This window comes from Camelus ferus, chromosome 19 (assembly GCF_009834535.1).
Source record: "Camelus ferus isolate YT-003-E chromosome 19, BCGSAC_Cfer_1.0, whole genome shotgun sequence".
Taxonomy (NCBI): Eukaryota; Metazoa; Chordata; class Mammalia; order Artiodactyla; family Camelidae; genus Camelus; species Camelus ferus.
This window is the reverse complement of record NC_045714.1, coordinates 26,084,504-26,105,720: the sequence shown is the minus strand read 5'-3', so window position 1 is coordinate 26,105,720 and position 21,217 is coordinate 26,084,504.

Sequence of the window (21,217 nt, the reverse complement as noted above, 5' to 3'; positions counted from 1 at the left end):
ACTCAAGCATGGATCCCAGAGCTAAAGTGTCTAGGTTGTAATCTTGGCTGTGTGGCCTCAGTTTCTTCCCCTGCAAAATGGGTTGTAAAATGTCACCTGATAAGGTTTTTGTGACAATTAAATGAGTTAATATTTGCAAATTAATTAGAACTGTGGCTAGCACATAGTGTCTGCCATCTAAGAGCCACCTTTATTTGAGAGATATATAGGATATATCATTTATCATATTATCATACTATTATATATATATATATATATATATATATATATATATATATATGATAAAGTTACAATTATTCCCAAAATATTAGCCGACTACATCTATACTGAGTCCTGACCAAGGGTGGGAAGAGATGGGGTATCTGAGCTCAGGTTAATGCAAAGAAGGTCTTCCTTTTTTCAGTGAGCATCTTCAAGTCAACAGCCTACTGATTACGAGCCACACCAGGGACCCGGGAACCCTGGATCTGTCTCCTAAATGTACATGAGGTCACTTTCTCTCCAGTGCTTTACCAATTTCCAAAAATGTTCTTGGATGGCTACTGCAGAGCTGCCTACTGTTTTTTCCTCTCTCTCAGTCCTAGACCAAGGAAAACACTTTTCTAGTCTGAAGATGGGAACAAAGCTCAAGTCCTCTTTCTTTATCTTACCTACAAATCTTCAATTTCCCCTAAGAGTATATTCTTTCTCATTATAGGCTATACAAGGTACTGAATAGAGGATGTTTGCTAACATGTGATGGAGAATATCAGTGACTCAGCAGAAGGCCAGTGTTTGTTCCTGAGGACCCAAAAGGTGCCCTCCTGCCTTTGCTGTGATTTCATCCTGCCCCCAGCACTGGCCCCTGGAGGGTGTAGAGACTGGTGAGCTGCAGGTGCCAAGGGGAGGGAGGCAGCTGGTTTCCATCCCTGGAAGATGCCGATGCTGGGTTTCTGCAGAACTGAGATCTAACTTCTCAAAGTGGCCCCTGACCACACAGCCATAGTATGTCCCTCTTCTCCCCACCAGAATACAAGGAGAGTCAGAGACACCAGCTGCCGACTGGACTTCAGGTAGGTCAGGGTGCCTCCAACTTTGGTAGAAATACTACAAATCAAGAGGCCATTTCTTGCTTCAGCCAAGGAGTAGAGTTCAAATGAACCGAAGGCCTTGTACTTCATTTCCCACTGAGATGCCTCCCCTCTCAGGTGTGTGTATATCTTTTACAGGCTGGAGTCTGGTGCTGGAGGTTGAAGTCCACAGGACATCATGCAGCTGGAAGGAAGACAGTTGTAAGGTGGGAAGACCAACAACAAGTTGGAACCCACAAGCGGGAGCTGGAGGAGCTGGAGGCCATGAGGACCGATGGAGATCTCTCCCACTCCGTGTTCCTCTAACCTTGGAAGCCTGGTGTCCCACAGAAGCTGAAGCCCTTTGTCATGTTGCTAAACACACACACTTGGCCCCCGAGTTGGAAGAGATGCAGGATGACACAGGACAGTGGAGTAGTTGCAGGCCTGGCTGTTGGCCTCCACCAGTGAAGTGAGTGAGCACTTCCGAGACGATGGGGGTAGACCACAACACGGCTGCCACCTCACTCCACACCCCACTTCTACCCAAGTCTCTTGTGTGGCTCATCTTCACCCCTTCACAGGAACTATACAGAAAAAGGGAGTCTGGGATGTAGTTCAGCCTGGTCTGGTCGACGCATTGCTAAACCACTGAGGTATCTACCCCCTCAGGCTTCATTCTGGGTTATAAGAATTCTCTCGCTGAGGTTAAAGCCAAGGTGGATTTGGAAAGAAAATGCTAAGCGTGTGTGTGTGCACGTGTGTTTGTGTGTGTGCATGTGTGTGTACATAGATAGGGCTATGGCAGGGACGTGTTTCTTGAAATGGTGCATTTTACAAGAATCCTATAAGAGTGGGTAGGATGATACTCATTCATCTATAAAGTAACAGTAACAGACGGCATCTATAATAACCAACAAAACTACACACCTCTCTAATCTCATGTTAGATTGCAACTATAGTGCCACCTGCTCTTTGACATTTTCTTCCTGCCTAAATCCCAGTGAGATTCACTAATGAATTATTTAAAAAAAAAAAAAAGACTGTAAATCCAGACATGGGGGCTTCAGAGTCTGGGCCTCTGGACTCTCAGTGCAAGGCCAGGACCTCCTCCTGTTTTACAAGCCTTCAGCCCTTCTGAAATTTGTTGCCACTTGGAAGCCACAATTTAGCCAATTTCCTATTGGCTATGATGGCTGTATCACTTGGGGTCCTGGCTGGACAAAGAGGATGTTTAATCCAAGGACTGCTTACAGAGGGGATGGCAGGTTTCAGGAAGCCAGTTGTGATTGGAGAAGCCCCCAAGGGTTAGCAGCAGTAGGGAGCTGAGACCTTGGTGAGAAAGGAGTGTGACCAGAACCCTGGGGAGAGCTGCTGCTGGGGGGAAAGCCACCCTCTCCTGGCTGAAGTTGTGGCCCAATCTCTCCTTCCCCACCTGATGATCTCTGGCCAGTTCTGCTCTCTAGCAGACCAAGCGGGAAACCAGAGATTAAGTTTGTTTAGAGGGAGTGATCTATTAAGGTCAGCTTTCTGGAGCAAAGAGTAAGTTAGAGAATGGATCTGGGGGAGCAGAGGGAACTCACTGGCTTCTCAGTTGTTAATTCTCTTTAAGAATCATCAGACTGAGAGTACACGGTGGTCCAGGCAGCAGAAGTGCAGAAATACCACGGTAGGGTCACAGCAGCAAAGAACAGAGTATCATGGCAAGGTGTCATGTGAGGTAATCCCCCCTCCAGCAGCTATGAAAGATACCTTACAATGCTGAAAACAGAGGCGGGGCCTTCTCTAAAGTTTAAATAGCAATTTGGGATGGATGTTTCCTAAACACTGATATAAACGTGATTTCTCTTTTGCTCTAAGGCTGTAGATGCCCTCTTGGAACTTGCAAAATAAGAAAAGTTTTAGGCTCTTGCTTCTCCTGCCTGTCTTCTGGCAGATACCTTTACATCTCCAGGTTGCCAAAAAGCAGTAGCATTATTTTTTATGAGCACATGGATAGAGAGGCATAAAAATACACAAACATAAAAATAGTGCTGCAGTCTATTAGCAGCGCAGTGAATCTGTGGGGTCATACCACCTGCACCATCCACCTGCATTGGCAGCCCTCAGCCAGAACATCCCGGAACAAGCTAGGCAGAGCAGCCTGAGGTCATTAGCCATGACACAATGACTGGGACCTACTCATAGAATAAGACACTTCCTCCGGGTAAATCGTGTGCTGTGGGAGAGAAAATGATGCTTCCAGACCTATGAAGTCAAATCGGGATCTAAGAGAAGAAAATACAGAAAAGCACACCAGGTGCAAATATAAGTATTGTGTGTATATACAACTATAACTATATATCTCCTTATTTATACAATATATTATATTTTCCTTATTTCCTTTTTATATGTATCTATGTATATATACAGAGAGAGAGAGAAAATTAAAGTACAGCATAAAAAATGCTAAGAAGTGGGGGAGTACAGAGTCTTAGGGACTAAGGGTCCCTTAGGGGATTAACTCCACCTTGGAGGCATTCGTATATACATAGTAGGTGGAACGCAACCGACTTTTTATAAACTGATTTCTGATTTGTCTATTGTTGTTGCATACACTGAGTATAGCATAAAGTACCAAACTGAAAATTCTCAGGTGTCCATCACTGAGTAGGATGAGCTCACTGCCTGCGGTCACTGGAGAGGGATCCAGACGCAGGTAGCCTGGTCTGTGTGCCCAGCACTTCCCCAGAGACAACTACAGAAACCAATGGGTGACACGTCCCTGACCACATCGCCAGGTGAGAGGGGATGTGTGTGTGGCCCATGCCAAAAGATCAAGGATCATCCAGCCCAGAGCTCTGTCCTGCTACAACGTCCCTTCTTCGTTCCCAGAAGACTATGAGAAGAGCCCCCACTTCAAATGCATTTTATGACATGGATCACTCTGAACTCTAGATGCTCAGTGTTTTCTCAGAGCTACATGTCACTTTCTGTTTTTATTTAATGATTTCTGTCTGTTGTGCAAACTCCTTTTCTTCTGTGAAAATCAAGCCTGGACTGAGAGAATAAAGAAAGACTGACTTTTCACTCTATACTTACTGCCCCTTTTTTAAAAAAGTTTTTCCCCCATTTTTTCATGTGTGGTTGATGACCTTTTCAATTAAAAATTAAGTTAAAAAGACCATAAATCTGCATGCTGCCTGCCACCCTTCTTCCTGCCGTTATTGGCAGGCGCTTGCTTTGCAGGAGCGAGACTGGCAGCATGCGAAGGAGATCTGCTTTGATCCCAGCCTCTGACTCAATCCCCTTTTCTGCTACAAGTAGGGCAGTGAGATACAGCGCATGAATGGTCTCCTTTGCTCCATTTGTCCCAGTGCTGCAAGCCCCTGAGCTCCTTGAAGTGCAAGGGGACTGGTGTGCAGGACACAGCGCAGTGTGGCCTCCCTGCTGAGTGATTCTCTGGCCCTCTGTCAGAGGTTGGTAAAGAGGGACAGATGTGAAAAGCTCAAGTTCACTTTGGCCCATTCCACCAGCACCTGTGTCATAAACCTCTCTCCCGATGTGTGAGTAGAAAGAAGCAAAATGACATCAGGTAGTAAATCACATAATGACGACCCATTCTTTCACCTGATCCAGAAGTTTCATATCTGCCAACACTCACAGGACTTCAAATTCTTCCCAAATTCCTTCCCATATGTTTGCTCACGGACTTGGCATCCTGTTCACTAAGTGTGTCTTCCCTGCCTCTAGCTCATCTCCTCTGCTTGTGTGATCCCTTTCCTCTCCGAAGTCAGACAGGAATCCAACTCTTTTCTCTCCCCGGGTGTTCAGTTGTAACTCCTGCGTTAAGAACAATTGTGGAGAAGAAGGAAGAGGGTGGGTGGTTTAGAATCAGCCACAAGGAACCACAGGAGAAAGTGGAGGAAAAGGAACACAGAGGAAAGTGAGGCAAACTCTCCAGCTGGCAAAAGTATTTTAGGAAAATGGGCTCTAATTTAGAGGGGGTGAAGTCAGGGCTTGCCTTTTTCTATAAAATCAAGGCCATCTTCTGAGAGTCACATCAACTGAAGTTGGTCCCTCTTGAAATTAAGACCTTGTGCAAGCTCGTTTTCATATAAATATTTTAATTAATAGATGCCTTCATCAAACATGAGAAGAATTAAGCATTAACACTTACCAGAGACCCTGAAATTAGATTGATTATCTGCATCTTAATTTGCTTTTGCGACAACACTAATTTATTTTAAATAGGTCTGTAATTTAGCTTTATCTATTTCTTACTCTGCTTGGCAGACTAAAATGCCTGCAGCTCACCAGTCGGCCTCCACAACCTTTAGGCACTGCTGTCTGCACCCTATATTAATTTTTAAATTGTCAGTCCATTGCAAAGAAGAACGTCAATTAATTTCCATATGGAAGCCAGACTAACACTTCATCCTCCCCCAGTTCATCCTCCCCCAGAAATAGTGAAATTTAAATGAAGGAGAAGGCCAGTTACAGGGAGAATCTAAATTAAAAAAGTAAATTCTTACTCACATTATGGAATCTTCCGCCCTTGAAATATTTTCCATTTGAATTAGTGGCATTGGTATTGTTACTGCAGTGAAAATAAATTCTCCTCTGTTGGCACCTGTTATTGGCAGATTCACTCATGTAATATTGGTGAACAGAAGGCAGGGACCTTTCAAAGGACCTTTGCAATTTCTTCCCATTTTTGATTATATGTAAACTTTATCATTCTGAAAAATTCAACAGAATTTCTCTCAAGCAGGAAATTGTCTTCATTTTGGAAAAGCCCTTGGCAACCTCAGGGGATCAGGAGCAAGATTAAAAAAAAAAAAAAGTAGAATCCCAAACAACAAAGAAAAGCAGTTGTGTCTCTGCATGGGAAGAAAAAAAAATAGATTAAACAACATAGTTTTTTTTTTTTTCTTTTTTGCCTGATAGGGAGGGGTGGATGTAAGAAAAAGAGTGCCATTGGAGGGACTTATGTAGGGTGAAAAAAATAACAATGTGATGTTTGCATCCCAAGATCGCTGCTGTAGTGTGAGCAGGGAGGACAGTTGCATTAATCCAGAAGGTGCTCATGATGGTAACAACCAAAGGAGATTGGCAAGAGATGGTTAGATTCAAGACATTTATTAAAGGGATCCACTAGGGTCACTGATGATTGTATGTGGGAAAGGGACAATTCGTGGATGAACTCCTAGACTTCTGGCTTGAACAACTGGGTGGCTGGTCATTAGAGCCAATACTGAGAATGGCCACAATACGGATGAGTTGGAGTATAAATCCATTCCACTTTAGATGAGCATGTCTCAGCTGTCTGTGAGATATCCAAGTGGAAATAGCACATACACATTTGGAAAAGTAAGACTAAATCCCAAAGGAAAGATCTGGCTTAAAGAGATATTAACTGGCACTATCTTTATAAGATGGCATTTACATTATGAAAATGGATTAGATTGTCTAGAGAAAAGGGGAGAAGAGAGACAAAAAATGCCTAGTTCTTAATCTCTAGGAATCCCAAAATTGGATTGAGTGAAAGAAAGGGATCCTCCAAAGGGGAGGAAGGAAAGGCAGCCCTCAGGGGAAGGAGCTTTCGGGGAGGGGTAATGTCCCTGCAGCTAAGAGTATGGGAGCCTGTCACTCCCAGGAGGAGTGCTAACTGTGTCGAGTATTACTGAAGAACCAAATCACACAGGAACAAAAGGTCAACTTTACCTTAATTGATCTGTTAAATATTTTTAATCCTTTTGAAGGCACGAGGAGATGGAATGCTGAGCTTTCAGGGCAGGACTGGGCCTCTGACAGTGCAGCAATGAGAGGATATATATACACCACATAGAGATTCCTGAGTGTCCATAGAGAATATTGTCCCCACAGGCAGCTTTCTGAACCAGGAAGCAGCTAATGGTCTTACATGAACACACCTCAAACACTTGCGGTCCCCTTAACTCTGAACCCCCCAGCGACAATACATCACCTGCTTCTCACAGCAGCAATCTGTGGATTTGTTTAAAAGAATGTAAATTCCTTGAGGGGATAAGCATGCCTTACTTTGCATTCTGTGCAGCGTCCAACAGAGTCTAGCTCAGAATATGTCTTCAATTAGAGCATTTCAATTGTGGTCATAGATATTTTTTCAAACATTTCTGAAAAGTCCTTAGCCCTATCAGTATATTCTAACAGATGGAAGAACCTGGCCCAGAAATCAGTAAAATCACAAGTAAATTAATCTGTAAAAATGTTACTTTTCTAATTTAATGGAAGATCTTCACACAGGCTTAAAAAATAATAATAATAAAAGGGACACTAGGGACAGGGCTGTCTGATAATGTACTAGTGGTTGGGTAAGAGAAAAGCTCAAAGTCGAGCTCAGTATTTCTTCCAAACTGAAAAGTATTAAGTGGAGCAGACCAGAAACCAGAACCCACAGTGTTTACAGAAAATGCACTTTAAAAAATTTTACTCCAGGCTCTGAATGGTATTGCTTCCTCACAACACAGGGATCTGGAAATTGGGCAGGGGCTGTCTCAGATGATGTCATGTTTATGTCTCACACAGAGTAACTGACCATGGCCTTCCATTCTGAGCATATCACCCAGTTTTATCATCTTAAGAGTCGCAGAGAAATCATAGGATTTATAGGAGAGGTTTATGCAAAATAAATGAGGCCAGAAGTAAGAAGAAGATTTAGAGAGAAGATTGGAAAGTACTAAAAGAAAATGTGGTGATCAGGCAAGCAAGACAAAGCTCCTTTAACAGTCTCAAATAAAGCAGAAGGACATTAACACCCCTGTCTAACTAGGAAGGGGAGTCAGGGACCCCTGAGAAGTAACCAGGAGGCAACTTCAGTTGCTGACCACATATCTTACACCTCGTGTTTTCTGATCAAAGTTACGTGCAGTCCCTTAACCCACCACTTTTCAAAAGCCTAGAACCCGAGTCCTCGCTTTCTTCAACCAAAGCAAGACAATCTTCCTTGACTGTGGTTCCCGCAGGTCCTAACAGTGGAGGTTCCAGATGGTGCTTCAGGTTCTCCCATGTGCTAAGGACCACGTGTACCTGTTCCACCAGATGGTTCCACAGGCTCTGTGGAACTCTGAGAGTCCTCTAACCTGTTCTTCCCAGAAGAGACCACAGAATCTACAGAAAATATGTTTAATATTAGAGTCCAGAATCTGCCTTCCAGAATCCATAAGAACCCTAGTCCAGCTCACGCATCTGACAAAGGAGAAAAACGAGTCAGAGCTACCCTGTGAGTTGGAACAGATCACACAGATAGTTAGTTGCAGAACCAAGACAAAAACTGCTAACCCAGCATGCTCCCATGGATTAAGTTTCTCACCTTTCATCTCTGTGTGAGTATCTGTCAGTAGGGATGACTGTGATCACCTTGATGAGTAGTGAGGCACATAATAATGAGTGTGTATAAAATACTGAAACAGTGATTGGCATGTCTGGCACACAGCACACGTTCAGTAAAATATTCTCTCCCCTTTACCCCTTTCTCCACACCCACAATGTGATACTTTACCTAATGCTACCAGAAACAACAGACTAAAGAAAACTCAAAACTTGGTCCGCTTTTAAGGACACCTAGGGAAAGGAATTTTCAGATACTCTCGTTCAGATTTCAAATGAAACATGTTTCTCTACGTTCCATCCACTGAGTGTTGAATACTTGGAAAATCTTTATGTTGCTTCTTAAATCCTGCTTTTAAAATCCACTTTTCCCTTCTTTCGTTGGTCAGGAGGCTCTGGGTAAGAGCTTGTGGCTCTCAGGCTCTCAGCAGCACCCCCAATACAACCACTCTTCACAGACTAAGAGGGGCGAGATTACTTCTCCACAGATAAGAACTGAATTCACTTCTTTCTGCAGCTCTTAGGGTCCAGAAAAAATGAATTTCAGTGATGCTTAGTAGCCATATTTTAATATTTCTATGTGGCCAATTGGGACAGCAACAAAATGAGAAATATGTTTTATGTGTATAAATTTTGGCAGAAAAAAATAAGGAAAAAAGATGCAGTATGCCGGAACTGGGGAAAATACAGATCTTGGAATCCACAGAAGTGCAGACAGTTGAGTTTTGTTTCTCTTAACCTAATTACTCCTCTTGTATCTTGAATATACAGTCCCCCAAATCTTGATCATCACATTGGCTTCTCTCTAAATCCTGCTCATCATCTTCCTCTTTTTTTTAATCCTGAAAAATATAAAGGCTAATCAATATGCTAAAGAATAAAATATTAATAAATTCTTGTAGAGCTTAATTCAACTTCAGCATGCTTCCTATGAGGAATCCCAAAAGTTGCAGGGATCCAAGCACAGAAAATCCCCCAAAGACCAAAGTTAAAATAACTTGCTCTCAGCTTAGCTGCAAATCAAAAGATGAAAAAGAAGAAGGTTTTATCAAGGTTATTTAAGTTTCACGGAAGGCATGTTGACTTCAGGTATGTCTGGTTTTCATCTAACTTGAAAAAAGGCTTAGATTTCAAAATTGAAACTATGCAAATGATTATCCAGTCATTTTGTGTAAATGCTTTAGACTTTAGATGTTACTGTGGAAAATAAAGTAAAATAAAACAGCTTTAGCACAGCCCTAGTAAGCTTAGTCCATGGACAGCACATTAAATCCTGAATTACATACTCAACCAAATACTTCCTAATAAGCCATCCAAGTCTCTGATGTATATAATATGCCTTTTTAAAAATTCATGAATACATATTCCACCTACAGGGTTGGATGGCTCCTTTGGGTTATTTAAGTTTCAAAGGAGTCCATCAGTCTCCTAGGTGTAATGTTCAATGAATGCCTGAAAAATGAAAAATCAGAAATTAGAAGCTCAGAATACTTTGAAGGGGAACAATACACCAGCCCCCAAACCAGGCTATTCAAAGGCAAAGCTGATGAGGCATCTGCCTCCCTGAGTTTCCTACCTTTTGTCAGTTTGGGTCACAACCCTTAAAACAGCTGTATGTTCCTTCCAACCTAATTATACAACTCCAGCTTGTTTTATTTATAATTAGACTCCAGTAACCCCCTCTGACTCTTGTCTGTGCTGCTATGACATGGCTGTTCTTGGATGCTGGGATGTGATCGTTTTGAGACCACAAGGACAGAATGTTCAAAGCCCCAGGATGGGTTCCCTGTGGGTTGTTCTGCAAAGAATGTGAAGGCAGGAGCTTCCCAGCCTTAGGAAGCTGGCGAATCCAAAAGGAAGTACTTGTGGGTAGAAAAGAGAGAACGAATAGCAAGAGGGCCTTACAGAGAAAAAGTGAATATAAGCTTTCTTCTGTAGCAACATGAGAAATAAAGAATGCCAGACTTAGCAGGCCAAGGGAATCAGGGTGGAGGAGGGAAGAAGGAACGTTAGAGAGGTAAGGTGCAAGGCAGAGAAGAAAGTAGCTTTACTCAGGAAACTTCATTGTGCCAGACACTCTTATTATCCTTTAGCCCCCACTGCCATTTGACATATAAATGGAACTGCCTTCATTCTACAGAGAAGGGAACTGAAGTTCAGAGAGGCTCAGAAACATACCAAGAATCACACAGCTAAGAGTAGGGCCAGAACTTACACCCAGGACTAGGTGACTCCAAGGCCTGTAGCCTTGGTTCCTCCCCTTGGCTAAAGAAGGATGCAGTGCAACTGAATTCCAGGCATTGTGAAGATGGGACAGTGTGTCTGGAGGAACCCAGATGCACTAACCAACTCAACCTGAACACCCGTGTGTAGTGTGCTCTCTCAACTGTAAAACATAAACCTCAATCCATTGGGTTCTTATAAGAATTTAAAAAGGTAATATACATTTAGCACATGACACATATGCCCGGCATATTGAAAGCATTACATGCCTGGAAGCTAATTGCTTCTACGTTGCTCATTTAAGGATTCATTTCCCCAGTCTACTTGTGGGCATTTCCATTATGGGTCCATAAGTAGTGAGAGCCAGTGTTTGATGGCTTCAAGTTTCTGTAGACACCACTCCTATTTTTTTCCAACAGTGTAGAAAACATAAATTAAGATGAGCTGGGTATGATTTGAGCAGGACAAGCTGGTTAGAAAATTTCAGATCATGACCCAAGTTTGATAAAGTAAGACCCAAAAATCTGGTCAATTTCAAAGGTTGAAGTCTAACATAAAAATGCATTTATTCTCCCCACAAAATTTAGATCTATAAAGAACCAATGTGAAGTATCTCTCAACACTGATGGAAGAGCAGGGGAGAATGAGCCTATCTAATCTGATGCCCTCATTTGGCATGAGTGGACCTGGTGGCTCAGAAGAGTCCATTGTGTCATAGCCAAGTCTGGACATCCCTTTCTGGGGTGTGGACAGTTCTAATCCACTATGCCAGTGTCCCAGTGGTGTTGACAGTCACTCTAGAACACATTTAGGAATGACACGCTGTCCCTGCAGTCAGAAGATAGACATCACAAGTTTTCATGGCATTAGTTGGTCAACAAGATGACATCAGTGAAAATAGAAGTCCCTGGCATGCAGGATCATCTTTTCCAAGATTACTCAGATACAGACTGACAAAGGAGCAAGGCACTTTACTACAGCCTCACAGGACTTAGGCATGGCCCCGACAAGTACAGGAGGAAACCGGAGAGGGGGCAGTTCTGTCTCCACATACTGAGAGGTGACTTCCCACTGCAACACAACCCCTGCTTGGATGGGATGGTAGAGAGAGTGTCCATGGGTCCTCTGCCAGCTGCGAAGCTGCTTCTCATGAGGATGCAAATCTCTTCAGAGTGCACATCAGTCTGTGAATTCCCCCTCTTTACCTTCTTCTCAATTCTTCCTCACTCTTTTCCATGACTCTTCTCCTTTCTCTAAAGAAGATTTTACACTGATATATAAAGATAAGAAGGAAAGTATAATGGAAGAGCCTTCTTTTCATTTGTTTTGTTGTTGTTGTTGTTAGTTTGTTTCCCAAGTCCTATATCCTAGACACAGGCTAGGTACCATTTCTTCAAGTTTCTGTTACCATCTTGAATTTCACCTTGTCCAAGCTGAAGCCATGGTCCACTCCATGCATCTCAGCACTGTGCTCTCATCAAAGTGCTGCATTCCTTGCCTGCACTGTCCTGACACTGCAGTCGGTGTCACAGGTAATCAGAGAAGCCCAAGACATAGTCACATCCAAGTTGGGAGACAAGGAAATGCAGCTCTGATGATTTTCCTCATAAGGATGATCTGATGTAACAGCAAAATTCTGACATGAAGAAGCCTAGGCTTTAAGTGTTATGTTTAAAAATGGGGAAAGGAGAAATACTTTCCTTAAACTGAATCCACTAATGGCTGTGGGAATAACTAAAATTCATACAAACTGCGAATGTCAGTCTGCCTTTCTAGAGGCTGTATTCTTCATTTGGTCTCACTCAGCAGCTGGCCCCGCCTTGCACTTCTGGGCTGTCAGGCCCCTTAGGATGTTCTTGGTAACAGCCTACCGCTAGATAATTTCCTGGGTTCTAAGAAGTTCATCGACATCCAGACAAAAATCTGCCCCAACTGTTCCCTGGTGCTTGAAATCCCTCTGTCAAGAGGATGGAGGAAATTTATGCTCAAAGGCCCCCAGGAGCAACAGTCCAATGACTATGATTCTTAATGTAGGAATGACAGCCAGCAAAGATCCCTGCAGACACAGAACTTCTAGGGGGGTCAAAGAAGGTGGTGGAGATGGGAAGCGATGCAGAATGAGAGGCAGGACCATCCAGAGAAACTTCATCGAGCGGCTAATGTGACCTGAACCATCGACTGGCCTCAGGGCATTGACTAGCTCTCCCCTCTGCTTTGCTACCCAGAGTGCTGTCTTGGGAGAGGCTGGCTTAACCATTTCCTCAGATCCCATTATCTCAGCAGCACTCCCTGCCTCAAGCCCACTTCAGGAGTGAGAAGGCCTTAAGTAAAAAGAAAAGAAAGTTGAGCTGTCATTCAGCCTTCTTGGCATTGTTTGTTTGTTTGTTTGTTCTCAGCTTTGTTTGGATTGAGTTTTCTCTTTCCTTTTTGGGCATAAGGCTCTGTCACCCAAAATGAAGTGTTTTGAAGCTCAGCCCAGCCAGTTCTGAACTATAAAAGACTGAGTTAATTAACCTTTCATCAGCCAATTACTTTCAACCTTTTTGTTGGCACATTGGGGAAATGTATTAGTGGTTACTAATTAAAGGTATTAAATATACCTTTATATTTCTTCAAATTCTTAGACTCCTGGAAATAAGTTGATTAAGAAGAAAGGGGGAAGTTTCTGTTGAATTTATCCTTGAAAACGGTTAAAAGAGACTATAAATAAATTACAGAAAAAGGGAAGCTTTGACCTTATTCTATAACCTATATTTGTAATTGAGTTTGGGCATTTGGGAACATTTTGTAAGTATAAGAACAGTTAAGATTTACTGTATGTTTATCATGTGCAAGAAATACAATAATACCTTTTAAATATACAATTTTATTTAACTTTCTCAATTCTATGAGATAGATTTGAATTATAATCCCTTATTAAAGGATGAGAAAATTAAAGCTTAGAAGTCAAGCAAATTGCTCCAGGTCACAAAGTTAGTACACACCAGAGGAGGGACTTAATGTGGGTGACCTGTAGCCAGAGACAATGCATTTAATCTCAACAATGCCAACCTAACTGTATGACATTATTTTCAGAGTTGAAAGAACTTAAAAAACGCACTTGCAATTTCAAAATGCATCATGTTTTCTCACAACTCCTTCCTGCACTGGTTGTTTATTGCTGCATAACAAATTCTCCCAGATATTTATTACTTCTATCCAGGAGCAGCTAAGCTGGGTGGTCTGGCTCTGGGTTCTTCACAAGGTTGAAGTCAAGCTGGTGGCTGAGGCTGCAGTCATCTGAAGGTTTGACCAGGGCTAGGGCACTTGCTTCCAAGCTTACTCATGTGGTTGTTCATAGCTCCTTGCTGACTAATGGCCAGAGTCCTCAGTTCTTTATCACGAGCCTGTCCATGAATAGCCTGAGTGTTATCAAGACATGGCAACTGCGCATGACCCAAGAGAGACAGAGCCCATGATGGAAGCTCAAGTCTTTTATAGCCTAATCTCATAAGAAACATATTAATTCTGTCATATCCTATGGGTCACACAGATCAGTCCTGGGACAGTGTGGGAGGAGGAGACTACATACGGGTGTGAGTACCAAGAGGTGGGGATCACTGGGGGCTGTCATAGAAGCTGTCTACCATCCTTGCCTGTCTACACTGTTCTCTTGGTATTGAATTCCCTTATCCATCTTGTCTGCCTGCCTTACTTCTACTCATCCTTAAAGACTGATTGAAATGTAATTTTTCTGTAAAGACTTCCCTGGTTTTCATGATCCGGAAAAGTATTAACACACTGATCACATTATACAATGAATACCTGTTTACAAGTTATCTTTGGGATCTCCCACAAAACAGAGATAAAATTTGCCCTTAAGTTTCCTCATTTCCTTTGGAAAGTGATCCCAAGGAAGAAAATTGGGCACTGGGAAGAATGAGAGGAAGCAAGGCAACCCAGGAGGTAACTGTTGAGCTGATAAACACTGTAAGCATCTGGGTTCCAACCACTGGGACCCTCTGAGGGACTGTGTAAAGTGTGCCTAGAATAGTCTGCTCAAGAGGAAATAAGAGTATTTATTCTCTAAGTCCTCTCCCCATAATGATCAAGGGTGCATTGAGTATTGATAATGATGCAAAAAGCAAAAAATATGAAATGGGGGTAGCAAGTGCACTCAGGACACAGTGATATGCAGCAGGTGTCCACAGCAGTGGCCAAAATAAAATGATGGGATGGGGGTATGTAGATGTAAGGATCCCAATTAAGTCAAGGGACAGTGCATCATTTATCCTTGTGTCCTAAAGCATAGAACAGGACCTAAAAGCTGGAAAACCTGTACCAAACCATGCAACTATCTTTGAGACCCTTAATTTATTTAACAAATATGCATTGAGTACCTACTGAGAGGTAAGTGCCATGCAAAAGTCTGATCATCCTGTTGGAGTGATTGACAACTAGGCATGCACAGATATTGACCAATCAAAATGTGTGCAGGTATTTTTCTTTGGTGGGGGGCAGTAATTGGGTTTATTTATTGATTTACTTTTAGAGGAGATACTGGGGATTGAACCCAGAACCTCATGCATGCTAAATATGTACTCTACTACTTGAGATACACTCTCCCCTCTTGACCAATCAAAATGAACAGCAATGCTTCACAAGCAGTAAGATTAGCCAGGAATTTACTTTCTTAATTCAGACTTGGAAATAGGTGAATAATAAGGCCTAAACCAAAAATACTTATATGCATGTCCAAATGATGGGCCTTTTTGGATTTGGGGATGGATTACAGAGGAAAGAGATGTCTTAGGGTGCCTTCAAGTGAGTGAAAGGAGAATGGTCATTGAAGACACATAGAAGGAAACAGCATTTCCAGACTGAGGAGTGGGTGGGGAGAAATAACTCATATAAAAGCACAGATCAGCTGTTTCAAAATGAATGGAGCATTCTTTTATGCAGCTGAAAATGAATCAAGAAACAAAGAGTCTCAAGAATTATCAAGCGCCAAGGTAGAGAAGGCCGAAGCACAAGTAGCATGTAAAAATGGGTTGTTCAAGGTCATATTAAAGATGTAAAACCTTATCCTAGGAAGTCACTAAAAGGGCAGTTTTGTGCTTCTCTATAACTTCTCTGTAACTGGGATGCTGAGCTTCTGGAAGATCTGCTCAGAAATATTTATTGGTCAAATAAATGAATGGAGTTTAAACGTCTCATTTTAAAATGAGCAAATGAAATCCTGGACTTCTGTTTCAGATTAAGAAAGTTGCAAGACACTGTCATTCCCAGTGTAACTGAGAATGCAAAAAGACCAGCTCTAACATCATTTTATCAAACCAACTGGAGAGCTAAGGACACCAAGAGACATAAATAAGCTAAAATGTAGAAAGTAATCATCTTCCTGGGAGAGAAGAGAGTCCAGGCTGTCTCAGCCCCAGCAGAGGGTGGAGGAGGAGGCTCCTCTTTATTACAGGGACCTGCACCACGAGAAACGCTCAAAGGCATCTTATAGACAAAGGAAACTCAGATCACTGATAAGGGAGACTGCCAGAGAGGATAGACATGGGAGTAAACACAAAACACTTTCGAAATTATCATATTATATTAAATTTCTTTAAAAGTTTATTGATTAAAACAAAATAGTTATTCTGTAGAGTTTATAGCATATCATAGTAAAGAAAAATGACAAGCGCCTAGAAGACAGGAGGGGGGTAATTTAATGCTAATGTCACACATTTTTACAGCATGTATGAAAGAATATAGTAGCATGTTAAAGTAGACAGATTTTTTTCTTCTTTTTTTGTATATATGTTTTTATTGAACTATAGTCAGTTTACAATGTTGTATCAATTTCTGGTGTACAGCATAATGTTTCAGTCATACATGAAAATACATATATTCATTTTAATATTCCTTTTCACCAAAAGTTATTACAAGATATTGAATATAATTCCCTGTACTATACAGTATGAACTTATTGTTTATCTATTTTATATATATTAGTAGGTATTTGCAAATCTCAAACTCCCAGTTTATCCCTTTCCACCTCCTTCCTCCTTGGTAACCATAAGTTTGTTTTCTATGTCTGTGAGTCTGTTTCTGTTCTGTAAATAAGTTCCTTTGCCTTTTTATTTTTTTAGATTCCACATATGAGTGATGTCATATGGTATTTTTCTTCTTGTGGCTTATTTCATTTAGAATGACAATCTCCAACTTCATCCATGTTGCTGCAAATGGCATTATTTTATTCTTTTTTATGGCTGAGTTGTAGTCCATTGTCTATACCACAACTTCTTTATCCAGTCATCTGTCGATGGATATTTAGGTTGTTTCCATGTCTTGACTATTGCAAATAGTGCTGCTATGAACATTGGGGTGCATATATCTTTTTGAATTAGGGTTCCCTCTGGATATATGACCAGGAGTGGGATTGCAGGGTCATATGGTAAGTCTATTTTCAGTCTTTTGAGAAATCTCCATACTGTTTTCCACAACAGGCTGCACGAAACTACATTCCCATCAACAGTGTAGGAGGGTTCCCTTTTCTCCACACCCTCTCCAGCATTTATTGTTTGTGGACTTTTGAATGATGGCTATTCTGCCTGGTGTGAGGTGATACCTCATTGTGGCTTTGACTTGCATTTCTCTGATAATTAGCAATATTGAGCATTTTTTCATGTGACTATTGGCCATTTGTATGTCTTCATTGGAGAATTGCTTGTTTAGGTCTTCTGCCTATTTTTGGATTGGGTTGTTGGTTGTTGTTGTTGCTGTTAAGTTGTATGAGCTATTATATACTCTGGAAATTAAGCCTTTGTTAATCTCATTTTTTGCAAATGTTTTCTCCATTCTGTAGGTTGTCTTTTTGTTTTGCTTATGATTTCCTTTGCTGTGCAAAAGCTTATAAGTTAATTAGGTCCCATTTGTTTATCTTTGCTTTTATTTCTGTTGCCTGGGTAGATTGTCTTAGGAGAACATTGCTGAGATTTATGTTAGAAGATGTTTTGCCTATGTTTTCTTCTAAGAGGTTTATAATGTCTTGTCTTATACTTAAGTCTTTAATCCCATTTTGAGTTCATTTTTTGTGTATGATGTGAGGAAATATTCTAACTTCATTGATCTCATGAACAGAATTTATGAACAAGATAGCATCTAAAGAAATGATCACGAAAAGTCCACAAGCCTGCTGCATGCAGTGAGGGATGGCGATGACTCTGACCCCCTATCTCAATGATTAACTTAGAGTACTTCCCCTTTCCTCTTTAAAAACTTTCATGCCTGAGCAGGATCTTTGCAGATGATTTTGGGGGAGTACTGAGTCCACCATCTCCCCAGATTGCCGGCATTCTGATTAAAAGCAACTTTCCTCTCTACCAGCATTTGCCTCTCGAGTACTGATTTTTGAGCAGCGAGCAGCCAAACCTGAGTTCAGTGACACCATCATGTCCACTTTCCATTCCAAAGCCAGTTGCCTGACCAAGCCCAAAGCCAGTAAGACAAGAAAGATGCTCCATGCACATGAACCATGACAAAGTTGGAGAGAAGAGGAGGAAGTGTGGATATTCCATGCAATCTCACCATCTCCAGGTAGCATAAGAAGTGGGACAAAACCAGGTGCTCTGACAACTAGCCCAGCACTTCTGCCTCAGCCCTCACTGTCTCCTTGTGGTCTGGAAGCCAAAAAACTCAGCCCCAGCTGAGTTCCAGAGGAAAGTTCCAGCACATCTTTGCACTCCTTGTCAGAGAAGTGTGATGGAATCCAAACTACACTACACAATGCTCCATGCAGATCTGATAGAAAGCCTCACTTTGGTTTCCCTGCTGTTTGGGAAGCTGCCTCCTTCCTGGGAGCCCGAGAGCCCTCCAGCTCTCTGTCTGCACTGGGAGAAGAACTATCTGTTAAGGGAAAGCAATGCAATACAGCCATCTAATGGATCCTGGCTGTCATAGACCGGCTGCTGCTTCCTTGGAACATCAGGAGTGGATGACAAGACAAAGTCCTGGCAAAGGTGTCTGCAGGCAGATGGACACCTGCAGAGGTGGGGGCAGGGGATGGAGGGACTCTTACTGGCATGCTGGTATTTGCATCAGCTACCCTTGAACTCTTTGGAGAACAGTGTTACATGACTTGAGCCCACCCCAACGTAAACACCCAAGAAGGAGATTACGCATAACTCTGTTCCAGGAAAAGGAAACAAAATAAGTCAATTTTTATCCCCCACCCCACATCTGGTGGAGACGAGACCTGAAGACAGAAGGCAGCCACTTCTACCACATGTACTTACATAAACCAACCACAAAGAAACTTCAGTCTCCTTGTTCCTTCCAGGCATGTTAAACTATATTCTCCCTGACTGACTATGGACATGGAGTCAGCACAGCAAGGGCTTCTGAGTTCAGTTTCTTTCCACAAAATTGTGGTCTGACTTCCCCACATCCTCCTGAATCCAGGTATTTGTCTACCACTCCAGTCAGCTGGAGAAGTACATTTAATCCCATCCACTCATCCAACAAACAATGACTGCTCACCTGCTATGTGTCAGGAGCTCTGCTCAGCCCTGAGGATAAAGCTCTGAATGAGAAAAATATGGTCCCTTCCTGCCCAGAGCTTATAAACAATAGACAAGATAGACATTGGCAAGGCAAGCTAAATGTGATGGGAGGTGAGAAGCAGAATAGCAAGGGGGTCATCAGAGATTCAAGAGCTGCAGGAAGTTACTCCCACATTACCCCAGGCTTGGTCAGATCCATTAAAAGGTTAGTGCTGCAGGGCCGTGTGCTTTGGCTGCAGTGTTTTTCCTGAAATTTGCCAACTAACAGGGCTTCAAAATCCACATCCTCCATGAGCTTCATCCTGCTCTATAGGATTTCAAGCTGAAAAGCATCAAAATGCACTTAAATTTTTATAGACACAATAGGTCAGTAGGTGGGAAAGTTAAGGGTGGAGACATGATTCTGACCACACCCCATGGAGAATGGAATTAGCTTTGGGGACCTCAAGGGCACCTGGCTAAGGCAACAGTGACCCCAGAGACCAGACACAAGCCCCTGTTACACAAGCCTCTGCTCCCACTTCATTCAAGACTGAGGGAGGAGAAAAAGTCCTTGCACTGTGATAAAGTGCCTCTTCTGTCCAGCCACTCCTTAGCCGAGCATCGCCAAGGTGGTTTTCAGAAAAACCACCAGGGGAAGCGGCATGGGGAGTCCTGAATGACGTACAGGACCCTACACTTGTGTGGAAAGGACCCATCTCCTTTTTAGTTTTCCATTAGTCGAATGAGTTGGGCAAACCTGAAAGCCTGGGTCTAGCTGACATTCATGAGGTATCATGGGAGCCCTAACAATGAGAATAATAAAATTCAAGTATAATTCCCACAGAGAATGTAACTGGAAAAATATCTTCCAGTTTCAATCATTTATTCCTGGGAAGGTCCTTAGAGCCAGGATCACTAAAAAAAAGGTCTGCAAAAGTGTTATTTGGTTGTTTTTTGGGGGGAAGGAGATGGGGGAAGTGTTTGTTTTGGAGTTTTTTTCCCCTACCCAGAATGTTATATTTAGAAGAAACTGTCATTAGCAAAAGTTTGGTAAGTATAACTGGTATCCTACTTTACCTTTTCTGAATGTTTTGAAAAAAAAAAAATCAATGAGATTGTTGTGGCAAAGGACAGGCCACCCCAAAACGTGCCTCAATGGCATTGTGATTACTTTGAGTTAAAGTTGGTTAAGAAATGGCCAATACAAAAGGGACACATTGACCCTCCTGTTTCCCTGAAAACAGGAGGGAATAAATCTTCCATGTGAAAGATGCCCTTTCTGTACCAGGAGGCAGCAAGACATCCTTATCACCAGAGATAGAAAATTCAGGGCCGAGAAGCCTATATAAATAAGCCTTGTTATTTCTTTAATAATTTACTACCTAAACCCAAAGTTTGCTTGAATTCCTTACTAATTAACCATTCAAACCTAAGTTTTTTTTCTGTCCTGTCAGTTCCTCTCAAATTTACTGTTCCTTTGTCTAAAACCTATAAAAGCTGCCTGCTTTGGCCACTTCTTGGGTCCTATTTCTATGAGATCTCTGTGTGCAGGAATTAAATGTGTTTCTTTTTATTCTGTTTGTTTTGTGTCAATTTTATCATCAGTCCAGTCACAAGAAACCAAGAAGGCTAGTAGAAGGGGAACTCTCCCCTCTCTGACAATGTTTGTATTTTGGTTTTTTTTTGAGATTCATCCCTGTTGATACCTATATAATATTCCATTATATGAATATACTACAACTGATTTATCCATTATTTTTATGATGAATAACTTGTTTCAAAAACAGTGGCAGTATAGGTCTCTTTGGGGATATGGACATGTTTTCTATGATGCAGAGCTAACAAGAATAATGAAGATACTCTTACCATTATGATAATGGCTACTACTACTAATGATATGAGGGGCTAACTTTTATTAGTCTGTTTTATAGTTACTAACTCATTAAGTGCTAATAATTCTGTGAAGTAGACACATTATCAACTTCATTTACCAATTAAGAAAACTTCGGAGGGAAATTCAAGAGTTATAGAATGCAAATTTTCTACCTTATAAAATATCACCAAACTATAAAAGTCTATATT